The sequence below is a fragment of the Lolium perenne genome, chromosome 5 (genome assembly GCF_019359855.2).
Source record: "Lolium perenne isolate Kyuss_39 chromosome 5, Kyuss_2.0, whole genome shotgun sequence".
Taxonomy (NCBI): Eukaryota; Viridiplantae; Streptophyta; class Magnoliopsida; order Poales; family Poaceae; genus Lolium; species Lolium perenne.
In genome coordinates, this window is record NC_067248.2 from 265,954,873 (window position 1) to 265,969,488 (window position 14,616).

General features: G+C 46.4%; 1 long non-coding RNA gene across 1 annotated transcript; it reads left to right on the forward strand.

Annotated features, from left to right (window-relative positions):
- Positions 1–7,266: 7,266 nt before the first annotated feature.
- Positions 7,267–7,780, forward strand: LOC127298422 (uncharacterized). Its single transcript, XR_007849748.2, has 3 exons — positions 7,267–7,441; positions 7,532–7,602; positions 7,705–7,780. It is a non-coding gene; the product is annotated as an uncharacterized lncRNA (long non-coding RNA).
- The last annotated feature ends 6,836 nt before the right edge of the window (positions 7,781–14,616 follow it).

Here is a 14,616-nt window from a genome sequence, read left to right on the forward strand (position 1 = left end):
TCTTAGACGGAAACCATAGCTCGCCCGGCCATCTCCAATCGCCGTCGTTTGGAGCATCCCCGTGCCTCGCTGTTGATGCCATCATCACCGCCACCCTCGACATGCCCAGCATACGGGAGGAATCGAGCTGAGAAGCCCCGGAGCATCTCCGATGAACTCGTCTTCTTCGACGACCGGCGCCATGAAATCAGGCGAACCAGACCACGGCAAGCCTCGCTGTCACGTGCATCACGATCATGCTGAGCTCCTGAGTCCCCTAGCATGCCTAGCTCGCCCGATTGCATCCCGTAGCGTGACCCGCACCGTAGGCCTGTGAGCTCTGCCGCCCGGTCTCACCGCCGGCCAAGCTCCGATGACCATTTGGAGGCAGCGCCACCACCATGAGGTTCGCCTCGGTGTGCTGGTTCCAACGAGCACGCGCACGCCCCGCGGGAACCCGGGATCGCCAGCGTCGTCCACCATTGGCCGCCGGTGATGCACATGGTTGCCACGTCGGCACCACGTGGTAGCCAACGTGGCCACTACCCCACATGTCTGTGTCTGTGAGTAGCACAGGACCGGGTGTGTTTAGTAATTTTCTTGTTTTAATTCAAATTCAATAATTGCTGAAACTTTGCAAATATATATAAAATTCATCTTAACTCAGAAAAATACAAATGAGATACCAAAATGTTCATAAAAATAAATTCTATCCAATAAAAATATAATATGAGATTTTTATTTTTAATAAAAATTTATTTGTTTAACCATTATTAATTAAGCCTTTTCATTTATTCTAAATTCAATTAAAATCCAATAATTAGGAAAATTTTCTATAATACATAAAACCAGTAAGCAATTAAAGAGAACACTAAAACTAAATTTTCTTTTATCAATATATTATTAAATCTTTATTAGAAGGATTTAAACCCTAAATGGTATTTATCTTAATTATTAATTCTTTAAAAATAATAAAATGCCAAATCCAATGTTATTTTTATTTCAAAGTCATTAACAACTTCAACCTTATAATGAAGTTATTAACCTAAGAAATTTATGGTAATTAGGAAACTTACTGAATGAAATTACAACCTTATCATTTCATGTGAAACCCTAAAACCCTAAATTCTTTAGGAACCCTAGTTCCATTATTACATGTGAACCCTAACTTACTTATAAATCTAAACCTTAGATTAAACATGTGATCATGATATTTTATTTTCATTCATAGGTTCATAATTAGCAACTCAATGCTTATTCATATTCATATAGAATATAAGAACCCTATCACTAATTAATTGCTATTTTATGTTCTCATCCAAATAAAACTAGATGATCAAGTAGGATCAACCAAGTGTAAACCCTAGTTCAAATCCTGAGAGACATCAACCCTAATTATCCATGCTTAGCATCACACCATTGTGATGAACCCTAATAGCAACTATGCCCAATATTTTACATTACCTAACCATATCCCACTAACCCCTACCAGTGTTAGATACTTATGAACCATCATATTTAGGAGCCAACTATTCCTTACTTAGTGGATCCAATAGCAAACCCTAGACAACCTCAACCTTAATTGAAATACTTCTTATTACTTAAGTAGTATGTCTTCAAAAGTTATTCTTTTGAAGTAAATAGAGAGTATTCATCAACTCTGCCTAATAGGATCTATAAACCCTAGCTATCTATCACCAGTCTAGCTATCTATCACCAGTAAGATATACCAACCTTGATAGCAACCATTGATAATTAAGTGCTTAAGATACTTATGCTCAAGTAAAACCAAACAAGCCCTAGTTGCTGAAGAATCCAACCTTGTTGGGATCCATCTAATCCCTTCTTTACAAACTCAATTGAGAACCCAGGTAAACCATAGAAGCAAATAGTTTCTACCTCAAATACTTGTTGTTTCCTAATTAACATGTTCTTCAAAAGTTATTCTTTTGAAGTATATAACAATTAATCATCAACCATACACTATATGACTTAAAATTGACAACTGCTCTTTACTTATTATACAACTACTATCCCTTGGTGTATATGATTGCTATTATGCATTTTACCACTTGTTTATGATTCTAATACAACAAAACCCTAATAAGAACCATGTTTGTGAATCACTCTGAAAGTGCAACACACCCTGAACTAATCATTACAACTCACTAATCCTAAATCATCAGGGTTAGGTCACGTTTAGAACGATTGCATCTCATACTTATGCATTATTGCATCCTTGCCAATCTTTTAAACATCGTCCTTACCAGACGATGATGCTATTTCAGAATTTGGAGTTATTGCGTATCGAATACCTTGCCTGCATAATCTTGAAGTCAAGAAAGGCAAGTTCATCGCTTGCTCATGTTACTTTTAGTATTTTTACCAAATTACTTGCAAAGTACTATACTTACCACTCTTGCATGAAAAGCAAACATGCTATTTTCGTAACTATGAATATGACTATGTGGTGGGCAATGGAACCATGGTATGAGTATGCTGGAGGTTCCATTGCAATGGGTTTGTATCCATCTAGGATTAACAACAAATGTCGTCCAGTGATTCTTGTGCCGTAATACCCATGTTAACCATAAGATCTGGAGTGGGACGGAGTAGTCAAGTGTGTTTCTTCCTCTCGTACATCAACGGATGCACTTACCGTAGCAGTTGTGTCTTGCGAGAGCAACGTGAGGGTGGGGATCCCATTCTAATTCCCCACGATAATGCGATCTATGAGGGGTTGCAACGACCGACGAAGGAATCAGGTCGAGAACCTGATTGTTGTTGAGGTCGGAAGGTATCCAAAGGGGTATGCTGACTGACGAGGACCCAAGGTCGGAATGGCAACAAAGGGTGGGTGTGCGAGGTCGCGGAGGAATGCAATATTGGCTAGGATCTTATACCGGGCCTCACACCACGGAAGTGTGGACGGTTTGCGCGCCCGGTTGGCACCAAGGTTAAGATCTCTTATGGGTAAAGCAACACACCTCTGCAGAGTGTAATGAATCGTGACCTGTCACTCCCTGTTCCGGGTTATGGAACTGCGAACACTGCCGGAAAGGAACTCCATGAAGTTCTAGTAAACCGGTGAAGGCTGACGGACATAGTTCTTCTGAATAAAAGCAACCATTTGAAGAAATGATTATGAAAACCTGCATTGGTATTAGACTTTCTGGTCTAATGTCGTACCTAGTGCATTAAACACCTCTTTCCTATAATGAACTTGTTGAGTACACTCGTACTCATCCCACCCTTAAATCCCCTGCTTAGATTTGGAGGCATCGAAGGAGGATCTACAGTGCAACTCGAAGGCCGAGGAGTCAACAACTACTTCAAGGGACAGGACCCTGACAGAAGAGTCAAACACCACATCCAACAAAGAGAAAACCTAGATTATCAATAGAAGGGAACTAGCTTCCTAAACCTAGCTCCTATTTAGCTAGAATCTATTCATAGCCTCTATAGCTAGTAAAAACCTCTACAAGTAGAGTTCGTGATAAAATTAGACTACAAGTCATTCTTTTGGAGTTTATTTGCAGTCTTACCTCATTGTAAAGTAGGAGGCTATGTTGATCTTATGTAAAGAGTCGGAGTTGTAATTCCATAGACATGCCTTGGACCCGCATATATTTCTGTTGTACCACTCTGAGCGATGTAATACAAGTGGAACGGTGTTTCATTGGTGTAATGTCAGACTTGCATACTACACCATGCAGTGGTATGCTGGGTCACCACAGTTGGTATCAGAGCAAATGCTTTGACCCTAGAGTTAAAACCCTTTAAAGGAGACCTATAGGTTATTTTTGGTAGTGTCTATGGAAGTTGTCTTAGCTAAACCAAATCTTCTTATGACTTGAGATGGATATTCACTTGAGAATAATCCTGACACACTTGAGTAAAACTTTACCTATCCTTCCTAAGTAAAGTTAGTTAGCTAATCCCAAACATGTATCACCCCATTAAGTTCTTTAAACAAATAGATGAGTAGACCACAGTTGGTATACAATACATGGTAGTCCAAAGAGAGGATACAACCATAAGGAAGATATCCTATTGGAAGATGTATACCAACACATGTTATGCTTAAGTAAGAGTTATCCAGACCTGTAATAGGATTGATATCAAGTGTAGAACATTGATAAGGGAGATGTCCTACCAGAAAATGTATACCAAGACAAGTAATGGGTAAGTAAAATCTATCCAAACTTGTGAAACAACTGATAGTAAGTGATACAAATAAGTTATATAAGGTAGTATAGACCATGATTAGTCAATCATGGGAGATAAGGAAGAGTGATAGGAATAAAATATGTCTACATGATAGAGTTACTAATCATATATGATTCACTTGAGAATCATTATGTGATGAAGTAGAACATCATAAATATTTAGAAGGAGAACAATAAAAAGCCAGTTGTTCAACAATAGTGCAAGAATTGTGTTCCAAAACCATGGGAAGTGTGCCAAGCACATCATGACCATAGTCTTATGATAGAAACACTTGGAACTATAGGAGCTATATTCCAATAGTTATGTGTTTAAAGTAGCCATGTTAGAATCTAGATATAGCATGTGAAGTAGTCCTCAACAAGATGGAAGTTAAGTTAATACTTTTAAAGGAAATTAGGTTAACCTTAATTATTCCAGGCCATTGTTTTAAGTTTATCTCATTGCAATTGTGCAATTCAGGTAAATGTTAAGACAAATAGTAGTCTGCCATAGATACATGCTAAGTATCACGATATAAACCTATATTATGTGGTGTTATATACTACACATCTCAGCCTGATGTTTAGAGATGTCTTACTCAACTATTATATTCAGGCTTATGATGGTGTGTATTATAAGCACAAAGCTGGATTTTCTTAGATTTTATTGGATTTTCATTGTTTGACTAGATCCATACATGAATTTTGACTTTGATATGCAAGTGCATGTTGCAATATCAAGTTCTTACGTGATGCTATAGATCTAGAAGGTAATGGTATTCGTGTGAGGATGTGACGAATTTTGAAGATTTTGAAGAGAAGATGAAGGTTCATCAGAAAAAGGAACAAAAGTTGTGGGAAGTAACCACAATACTCTGAAGGAAATACCCATCAAAACTCATGCTTAACCTCAACAGATGAGTACTTTAGTACGGAAGTAGCATGAAGGTGAGACATATGATGATTATGGAGAAGTAGAAGTAGAATCATAATCATTAAGGAAGAGGGAATGCATGGGAAATCACTTAGGATAGTATATTCATAATGAACTTGCCGGAGAGTCGGTTACCGTACATCCATTGCCGATTCATCTGCATTATTATTATATAAATTATATAATTAACCATCATGCATTTGTTAAAATAACTAGCTAGAAATAATAGAAATTAAACAATGAACTACACATCAATGACACATGAAAGGTTCAAGTTGCTAACCGCGATCGAGGAGGAAAAATAAATGAGAAAGCTCAAGTGTGGCTCGGACACTTCATATCATGTTTGTTTCATGCTCTCGGGAATTTCATCGAACACCTTGTGTGCATAAGAGGAACCAAAAGCAAACCCACCACCCCTTGTGAATATTGTGAATAGAAGTGGCACCAAATGGCTAAGTGAAGTGTGCTGAACTGCATTTATAGGGATGAGCCTTTAGTCCCGGTTGGCCTGGTCAACCGCGACTAAATGCCTTCGGACCAGACCTGAGGCCCAGACCTTCGGTCGCGGGTCGCCTCCCGAACCACGACTAAAGACCCCTTTAGTCGCCCCGCAGAGCCGCACGGTTCCTGGGGGACGGTAGTGAACTGTCAAGCAACCATTGGCGCTGACCATTTATACTACTGTACTTGTGAGATATCTGTACCCTGTATTGTGACCTTGATGGCTGGCTTCTTCCTGAATGACCTGAGCAGATACTGGGGCCGAGTTCGTGCCGTGGCGCAACGGCGGGGGCGTGCTGCACCGGGGGGCGTCCATCGACCCCACCGCCGTGGTGGAGGCCTGCGTCGTGGTGCATTCGGGCGCTGTGATTGGCAAGGAGGTCGTTGTCGGGTCTGGCACCGTGGTCGGGCCTTTGGTCTCTGTCGGACAGTCCACCAGGATCGGGTACGGTGTTTGTCCAGTTTCATCTGAGTGTGCATGAGAGCAAAATCTGTTTTGGTTGTTCAGTCATTGTTTTTCTGCAAATGACTTCTTTGTGTACATGTGCAGGTACAATGTTGTTTTGAGCAACTGTTCCGTGGGCGAGTTCTGTACTATCCATAATGGCGCTTGCATCGGTCAAGATGGTGAGCATTTGTTCACCTAGTGTTGTAAATATGGGGTAGATATGGTATATTCTACAACACTAAAAAGAACATGCCACATTATTTCACATACTTGAAAGTTGCAGCTTGTGAGCTGATCGCAGCATTCCAGTTTATTAGGCCTTTTGGCTAGCGACATAGCACATCTCAGTCTGTGGGGGTAACAAAGCTTATTTTGACTGTTTGTTGTTAGAATTTCCTATGTTATTCTGTTATACTTGGTGAATGGTAAATATGGGTTTATAAACTATTACTGTCAAACAATAGGAGTTGATTTCTGATGCTATGTAAGATTTTACGTGTAAATTGCTGATGCATCTATTGCAGGTTTTGGTTTCTTTGTGGATGAGGATGGGCAGGTCAAGAAGAAGCCACAGGTTAGTACTGACCACTATCACAAATTCCTGGATAGTTTGTGAAGATTAGGAATCACTACTGAGTAGTATCTAAGTTTACATGGTGGGCAATATTGGGTTCAGAGCTCAAGGATTTAAAAATAATAATATGTTAGAGCAAATGTGCAATGCCACCCTGCAGCCTATGGGACTATAGTATCTGAGAGGCTTCATCTTGTATAGCTAAGGAAAAGCTGAGTTTGAATGTTTTTTGACATTTTAAGTACTTGTCTGTTGTCTAACAGAAAATAGGAAGTCCAGAGATAATTCTCTGACTTGGAAAAAATATTTGTCGAAATATATGCTCACTAAGTAGCACATATATAATGACTGACTCTATATGTGGCATTGTTTTCTTATGCATATGCCATATGGTTGTCAAAATCAAAATTTAGGCTTCCATCAAATAGCTCTGTATTTTTCAGGTACTTTATTCAAGGATCGGTGACAATGTGGAGATAGGTGCAAATACATGCATTGACAGAGGAAGGTAACTTGTCCCTTCCTAATCCTGATGAAAAATTATGTACTGTGAGTATTGGATAGTTGCTTGCTCTAAGAATTTGAAAGGATGTGTACCTTGGTTAAGGCAGATCTTCTGTTGGCTAGTCCATAGTTGATCTCAATATGTCTAACGTTTTCAACTATCAGCCCTTTCCATGCCATTATACATTTGATTGCAGTTGATCCTTACTGAAAACTTCAGTAAATATTTATTAACTGCAGTTGGAGAGACAATAATTGGAGATGCCACCAAGATTGATAATCTTGTTCAGGTATTGATTCCCCTGCGATCCAAAGAACCCCTTATTGATGAGATTCTTTTGTGCTTTTTTTGTTTTGTTAATTGACATATCCTCTTGTAGATAGGTCACAATGTGGTAATTGGAAAGTGCTGTATGATTTGCGGACAAGTTGGGATTGCTGGTTCTGCAACGTATGTACACCTTCATCTCATTGACGAATTGTCCATTCTCTTTGGCGTGTCATATAATCTTTCATGTTTGGCTTTTGATATTTTCCCATTATGTACACACAGGTTGGGGGACTATGTCACGTTAGGTGGTCGGGTGGCAATCCGGGATCATGTCTCCATTGCTTCTAAGATGCGGTTTTCCGACTCTGTGCTTTGTCATATTTTGAGTGCATAATACTTGTAAGTTCCACATTATTCTGTGTTTGTGTGTTGTCAACTTGTCATGCGCCACAACCTAGCTGCATTGCGCGCAATACTCTCATGACCAATGGCTGTTCAAAACTAATTTGAGTTGCAGTGAAAACACTTCTTTTGTTTTCTTGTTATAAGTAACAAGTAATTGACTGGGATCTAAGAAATTCATGGAAGATTTCATCTTCATATTTAGTGGTGACAGCAAACAAATGCTCAGGGAAACATGAGAAAATTACAAAAAACCACCACATATCAGGCAGATGTTTCAAAAAGCCACCACTATTCGATTTTTTTTCAAAAAATCACCAGTCTACGGGTAACACGTAACAGATAGCACTGATTCGTGTCTAACATTGGTTTAATGGCCAAACTGACATGTGGGTCCTGCTGCCAAGCTGATGTGGCATGTGCACTTTGCAAAAAAGCCCTGCATACATTATAAATTTTAATTTAGTGGGCCACTATGTTTCTTACTTTTCTTATCCATTCCTTTTTTCTTATTTTTTCTTATCCCACGTTCCCACTCCATGTCCGCCGCCGGCCCTCCTGGCCGGCCTCAACTCGGCCGCTGCCCCTGCTCGGCCGCCGCCATCCCTAGTCAGAGGGAATGCGCTGCATGTGCTCGCAGGAGTCAGAGGGCGCCGGGATTGGGAGTGGAGGGTACGGGTAGGGATGCCGGTTGGTGGAGCAGGGCGGCGGCCGCGTCCATGGAGTACAGCCGGAGCTCGCTGGCGCCGCCCCATCCCGCTCTCTTCCGTTGGGCCCTGCTCGTGCGCCGTCCGGAGCTCGCCGCTGTAGAACTGCATGCTCTAACCAATGCAACCAAAAGACCGATCTGATGGAAGAGATTAGGCAATGCATTTATACTTCAACACTCCCCCTCACGTGTGGCTCCCTCGGGCCTAAACGTGGACCGAAAGTGGGCTGCAATATTTTTATTTTATATTGCGCCAACCGGGTCTTGAACTCAAGACCTCTTGGCTCTGATACCATGTAGAACTGCATGCAACCAAAAGACCGATCTGATGGAAGAGATTAGGCAATGCATTTATACTTCAACAGCCGCCATGGCTGAAGGGAGCACCCGCGCTCGACTACGCTCGCCCCTGGCCGGAGCTCGCCCAGCCGCGCCATGGCCGGAGAGAACAGCATACACCCACGCTCACCTGCGCCCGCCCGCGGCCGGAGATTGCCCAGCCGTGCCACGGCCGAGCTCGCCCTCGCCGCCCGCACCACCCCCTCGCAGATCTCGCCCGCTCTGGCGCTGGTCGAGCTCGTCGGCGCCGCCCTGCTCATAGCCAGGAGGCGAGCCCCTACTCACAGCCGAGCCAAGCCCGTGGTCAATCTCCTCTCCCGGCGTCCATCACGGGCAAGCCAGGCAGCTGCTTTGCGCGGGCATTTCAGCGAACAGATCGCGGGCGCTTGAGGCGACGTGGAGATGGAGGAGCAAGCACGGGGAGCGGAGCGCTTAGGCAGAGGCAGCCATGGAGCTGCGCGTTAGCGGACTGCAGGCGTCCAGCGGATGAGTGGCGACGAAAGTCTCAAGCCTAATCTTCATTTCTTTAGTGGGAACGTGAACGGCACTCGGAGCGCGCCGTCGTCGGCGTCATGCTGCTTTGCCGAACTCGCCCGGAACGCGGCCGCCCCGCTGGAGCCCGGTCGCGCCCGCCCCCTTGCCAGAGAAGCTCGCCGCGGCCGCCGCCCCTGCCGATCCAGAGCTCGTCGCGGCCGCCCGCCCCTGCCCAGCCGGAGGTCGCTATGCCCGATCGCGACTGCCGGACCTCCTCCTGCTCGTGTGGTCTCCCGTGGATAGAGAAGGAGTGGGGGGAGAAGAAACAAGGAGATGACTGACAGTGGCCCCCACAATAACTTACAAAAAAATCCAAAATTTTGCAACCCTTCATCGATGGCCTCCGTTGACCGTTTTCGACTGCCACGTCAGCCTGACAATGGGTCCCACATGTCAGTTTCGTCATTAGACCAACGTTAGACAAGGATCAGTGCTTTTTGTTACTTGTTAGCGCTAGAGTGGTGGTTTTTTGAAACATTTTCGTATAGTGGTGGCTTTTTGAAACATCTGCCTGATATGTGGTGGTTTTTTGTAATTTTCTCGGGAAACATACATTTCTTTCCTGTTGCATGAAAACACTTCTTCTGTTTTCTTGTTAAGTAATAAGTAATTGACTGGGATCTAAAAATTTCATGCAAGATTTCATCTTCATATTTAGTGGTGACAGCAAACAAATGCGCAGGGAAACATACATTTCTTCCCTGTTGATATTCATATCAAGCATCTAGACAACATTGATCCCGACATCTAAACAAGACTTAGCTGATAACATTGTATTTTGCCTGTCCACTAATCTTTTTTCACTGCCCTAACAAATTGATTATCCTCAATCCCATTGCAGGTTCGACTTGCAGCAAATAGTTTAGCAACAAAGGACATTCAAAATCCCGGTGACTATGGTGGATTTCCAGCTGTAAGCATTTCATTATAGCAATAACTACAGAAGTTAAGGTTCTTGTTCCTTACCCCTCTAGCTACTAAATAATCATTATGTTTTTTGAATTTAGGTCCCGATAAATGAATGGCGCCGGCAAACTGTGAACTTGCGGTTACTTTCGAAGAAACATGTCGTCAGAAGATAGTATCTCCGCTATCGTATGATCCAAATGTGCTGTAAGAGCATCCCAGTCGCATCTCCCAAACTGTCCTCCAGACCGCGCTGGATCGAGCATTTGGGGGACGTGTTTTGTTCGTGCCGCGTTTGGGGGACGTCGCTCCCCAGTCGCGTCCCCCAAACGCCGCTCCCAAACATTAAAAAATAATTTAAATAGATAGAAAAAAACTCTTTACTAATATTCAAATCGGTTCAACATAAACAAATTACATATAAAACTTCAAAAAAACATAATTAAATTACATATAAATTATTTTAAACTACTTCTTCTTCTTCGATGATGGCCCCGCCTCATCGTCGTCATCACAGTGGCGCTTCCTGCTTGTCACCTCTTCCGAAGAGGTGATGTCGGCCAACGCGTCGGAGGAACTAGTGTCCTCCTCATCGTCGCCGGTGCTCGCCGGCTGCGGCTTGGCCTTCGCGTCCGCCTCCGCCTTCGCATGGGCCGCCGCCGCCACCTCCTCCTCTGACCCTTCCTCCTCCGCGTCCTCCTCCACGCCCAGCCATTCCTCCGCGCTGTCAACTGGCGGCAGGGAATCGTCGCCGCTGCTGGGCGTCTGGGTTCTGTCCCACCAATGGCACCATCCAGCAGGCTTGCCCTCGCTGGAGGTGTCGGATGGAAGCTCGGAGATGTAGCTCATCGTCGCTGGAGGTGTCGGATGGAAGCTTGGATGAATGGCGGCCGGTTGAAGATCCGAAAGCGTTGAGTGCGGATGAACGGTGCCGCAGACGTCGAAGAGAGCGGCGGTTGCTCTTCCGAGGAGTCCGCGCTCCATTCCGACGGTTGGCGCATCGGTCGACGCGGTTGCCAATGCGACTGTTCCGCTTCCCGGCAACTGCACCATCGCTACGTAGGCGGCGGTTGAGCATCCGAGCCGCTGACGCGTCGGGCATGCGCCTCCTTGCCTCTCATTTCGTTGGGCTCGGGACGCCGGACACCGTATTAGGCCGCGCCGGATAAAAAAAAGGCCTTTGGGACGCGCGGCTGGGAACGTTTTTTTATCCGACGCGTCCCAAATACCTTTGGGGGAGGGTTTGAGAGACGCAACTAGAGATGCTCTAACTTGATCCTCTTGATGGGAAATTGTATTATCTCACTAGACAGCTAGCATTGAAATACATGGTGTTGTACTATGCATTTACACAAATAAGCGGCTGATTTGATAGAGATGGCAACGCGCTGGGTGTATTTATCTCTCTCTGCCGGGAATTCATCCGGCTTTGGTCTGGGGGTGAAGCGCCATCGTTGATCTCTGTAACTGGATACTAGTAGTTAAGACAGACTGTCAGTCTTCTGGCAGTGTTTACTAAGATCACCTCCAGCCGTTGGGCTCTTCAGGCAGAAATTTGGCGCTAAACAGCGCCGGATGGATGTAATTTTTGGTTTGTGGAGACTTATTTTCCCAGCAGCGAGTCCAGGATGGATGAAAGTTTTTGACGAAATACGACGAATTCAGATAAAATTGGGCGAAACTCGTTCAAACATAAGCGAAATTTAATGATATTTAACATATATAGGCGAGTTCGTACATAAATAGGCCGATTCGTACATATATTTGAATTCGGCGATGGGATAACTTAAACTTAAACTAAAACCGGCCTTCCACATGCCGAAATGGCGGTAGAAGGCCGTGTAGTCCGCGCCATCGTCGTTGTCGCTCGAGCTGGCGGCGTTTTGGGGCAGCGCCGCCTCGTACCAGCGGCTCGAACCCTGGCTAGCGTCGGCTCTCCTCGAGCTTGATCAGCTCGACGGTCCTGGGCGCGACATTCCTTCCCGCGACTGGTGCGGCGGCGCGGACGGCGAGTTGCCGCGCGGAGGCCAGATCCAGCAGCTGCCGCTGCTGCTCCGCCTCCTGGCGCTCCCAGTCCCACCTGGACCACTCCAGCGTGGCGTCGATGGGGAGGCTGTTGTCGGCGAGCACTAGGTCCTGCAGTGACCTGGCGATCGCCACCTCCACCGCGGCGTCCTCCGCGTGCTTGGCCTCCTCCTCGGCGAGCTGGTTGGCGACAGCGGCGGCCTCCTTCTTCGACGACTTCCTCTTCCGCCCGCGCTGCGGAGAGGAGGGTTGGTCGCAGATGACGAGGGCGCCGCTCCTGCGCCCTCTGGTCGGCGGTGGAGACGCCGACTCCTTCTTGACGAAGACCGGTGTCGACGGAGACGCCGGCTCCTTCTTTATGAAGGACGGGGGCGCCGATCCGCCGGACCTGGACACCGACCTTGACCTAGACGAGGAGGAGGATGGCGCCATCCTCCTCGGCATCCAGGAACTACCGTGTCGGCGCGACACGGTAGCCGCCTCCGGCGGCGGCATTTCCAGGACGGGGTAGTTCCCACCCTCGATGTGCGCGAGCACATTCGGGAGGGTGCGGCCAGGCGCGCTCCACCACCGGCGGCGGCCGGCGGCGTTGTTCCTAGCGGGAGGAGGAGGAGGGCGTCATAAGCGGCGAGTTCGTGCTCGTACTTGCGTCGGAAAAAGTCGGTCCACACCTCGTAGTTGTCGGGGAAGAAGCGCGGCTCCGCGCGCTGCTCGTGACTGAGAGTGACGAGCACCGCTTCGATTTCCGCCTCCAGGGCGGCCCGACCCATCGGCGTCGGCGGGATCGGGATGCCGCCCGCGCTGAGTCGCCATCCTCCCGGCGTGCGGAAGTCCGACGGCGCCGGGTAGCCCGCCATGTGGAGGAGCCGCCCCTCCCATTGGTGGAGAGAGCGGCGGCCGAAGCCATTGTTGGCCGCGCCGTCGTTCGCCATTGTTCGATTGCCTCTAGTTCGCTCGAGATCGGGGAAGATTTGGGGAAGGTGAGAGCAGGGAGCGAGGTGAATGCGGGGCAGATGCGGTAGGTCGGCATCTCCAGCCGTTTCCCCGACGAGGCTCCCAGGACGGCGTTTTGTCATTCTGTTATCACCAGAATTTGACCGGATCAGAGGTGGGCCGCGATTAAAGATGGGCTTGAAGAATATACATGGAAGATATACATGAATCGGCCTTGTATACAAAGTTTGGGCTAGTTTGCCCGTGTATCTGTAATATAGTAGGATACGTGTCGGTTAGATAGAATTTGGCTCGTGCACGGTTGGGATTATTCCCACGTTAGAAAGTCTACGGACTATAAATATGTATCTAGGGTTTCTGAAATAAACAACAATCACGTTCACCACAAACCAATCTAGGCGCATCACCAACTCCCTTGTCTCGAGGGTTTCTTCCGGGTAAGCATCATGCTGCCTAGATCGCATCTTGCGATCTAGGCAGTACACGTTTATTCGTTGTTCATGCGTTGCTCGTGCTGAAGCCTTGTTGATGGCGAGCAACGTAGTTATCATAGATGTGTTAGGGTTAGCATTGTTTCATCGTATCATATGCTTTCGTCCGTGCAACCCTTAGACGTCTAGCCGCCCTTACACCTATCTTAGGTGTAAGGGCGGCACCCCGCTTGATCATTATTTAGTAGATCCGATCCGTTATGATTACTCCTTGTTCTTCAAGGATTAGTTTAATATCTGCATAGTTAGGCCTTACAAACGGGTTGAAGGATCCAGTGGCGCGTAGGGTGTAGTTTGCTAGCCCTAGACAGGATGTTCCGGGGATCAACTTCATGTTGGTTTTTAGGCCTTGTCTAGGGTCGGTTTACGATCACCGTGCGTGGCCGCCAGGCTCAATCACGCGTAGGATGTTCCGATTATGTGGTGAAAACCCTAAATCGTCGTAGGTCGTTTTAGCTTTATATTGATCAAGCAGGACCACCATGTGATCGTACACCTCGTACGAATCATGGGTGAATCGGCTCCTTGAGCCGATCCACAGGACAACCTGAGAGCCGATCGAGGCTCGTATTTAATGTTTACGTGTATGCCATGTAGGAAACTAAGCGAGGCAAAATCCATCACCTTCCTGACCAGGTATAGGTCAGGTGGCACGCCCTTGCACCAGCATCGGACGTGCGTGCCGAGTCTTTGCGGGCCGTCGCTCGGAGGGACCAGGGCCAGCCGCAGTCCTGGGAGCCTCCCGGCTCTACTGTGTTGCCCGTCGCTGCTCGCCGGTGGGTTTCTGACCGCAACACATTCTGGCACGCCCGGTGGGACAGTCTTCGACATCAA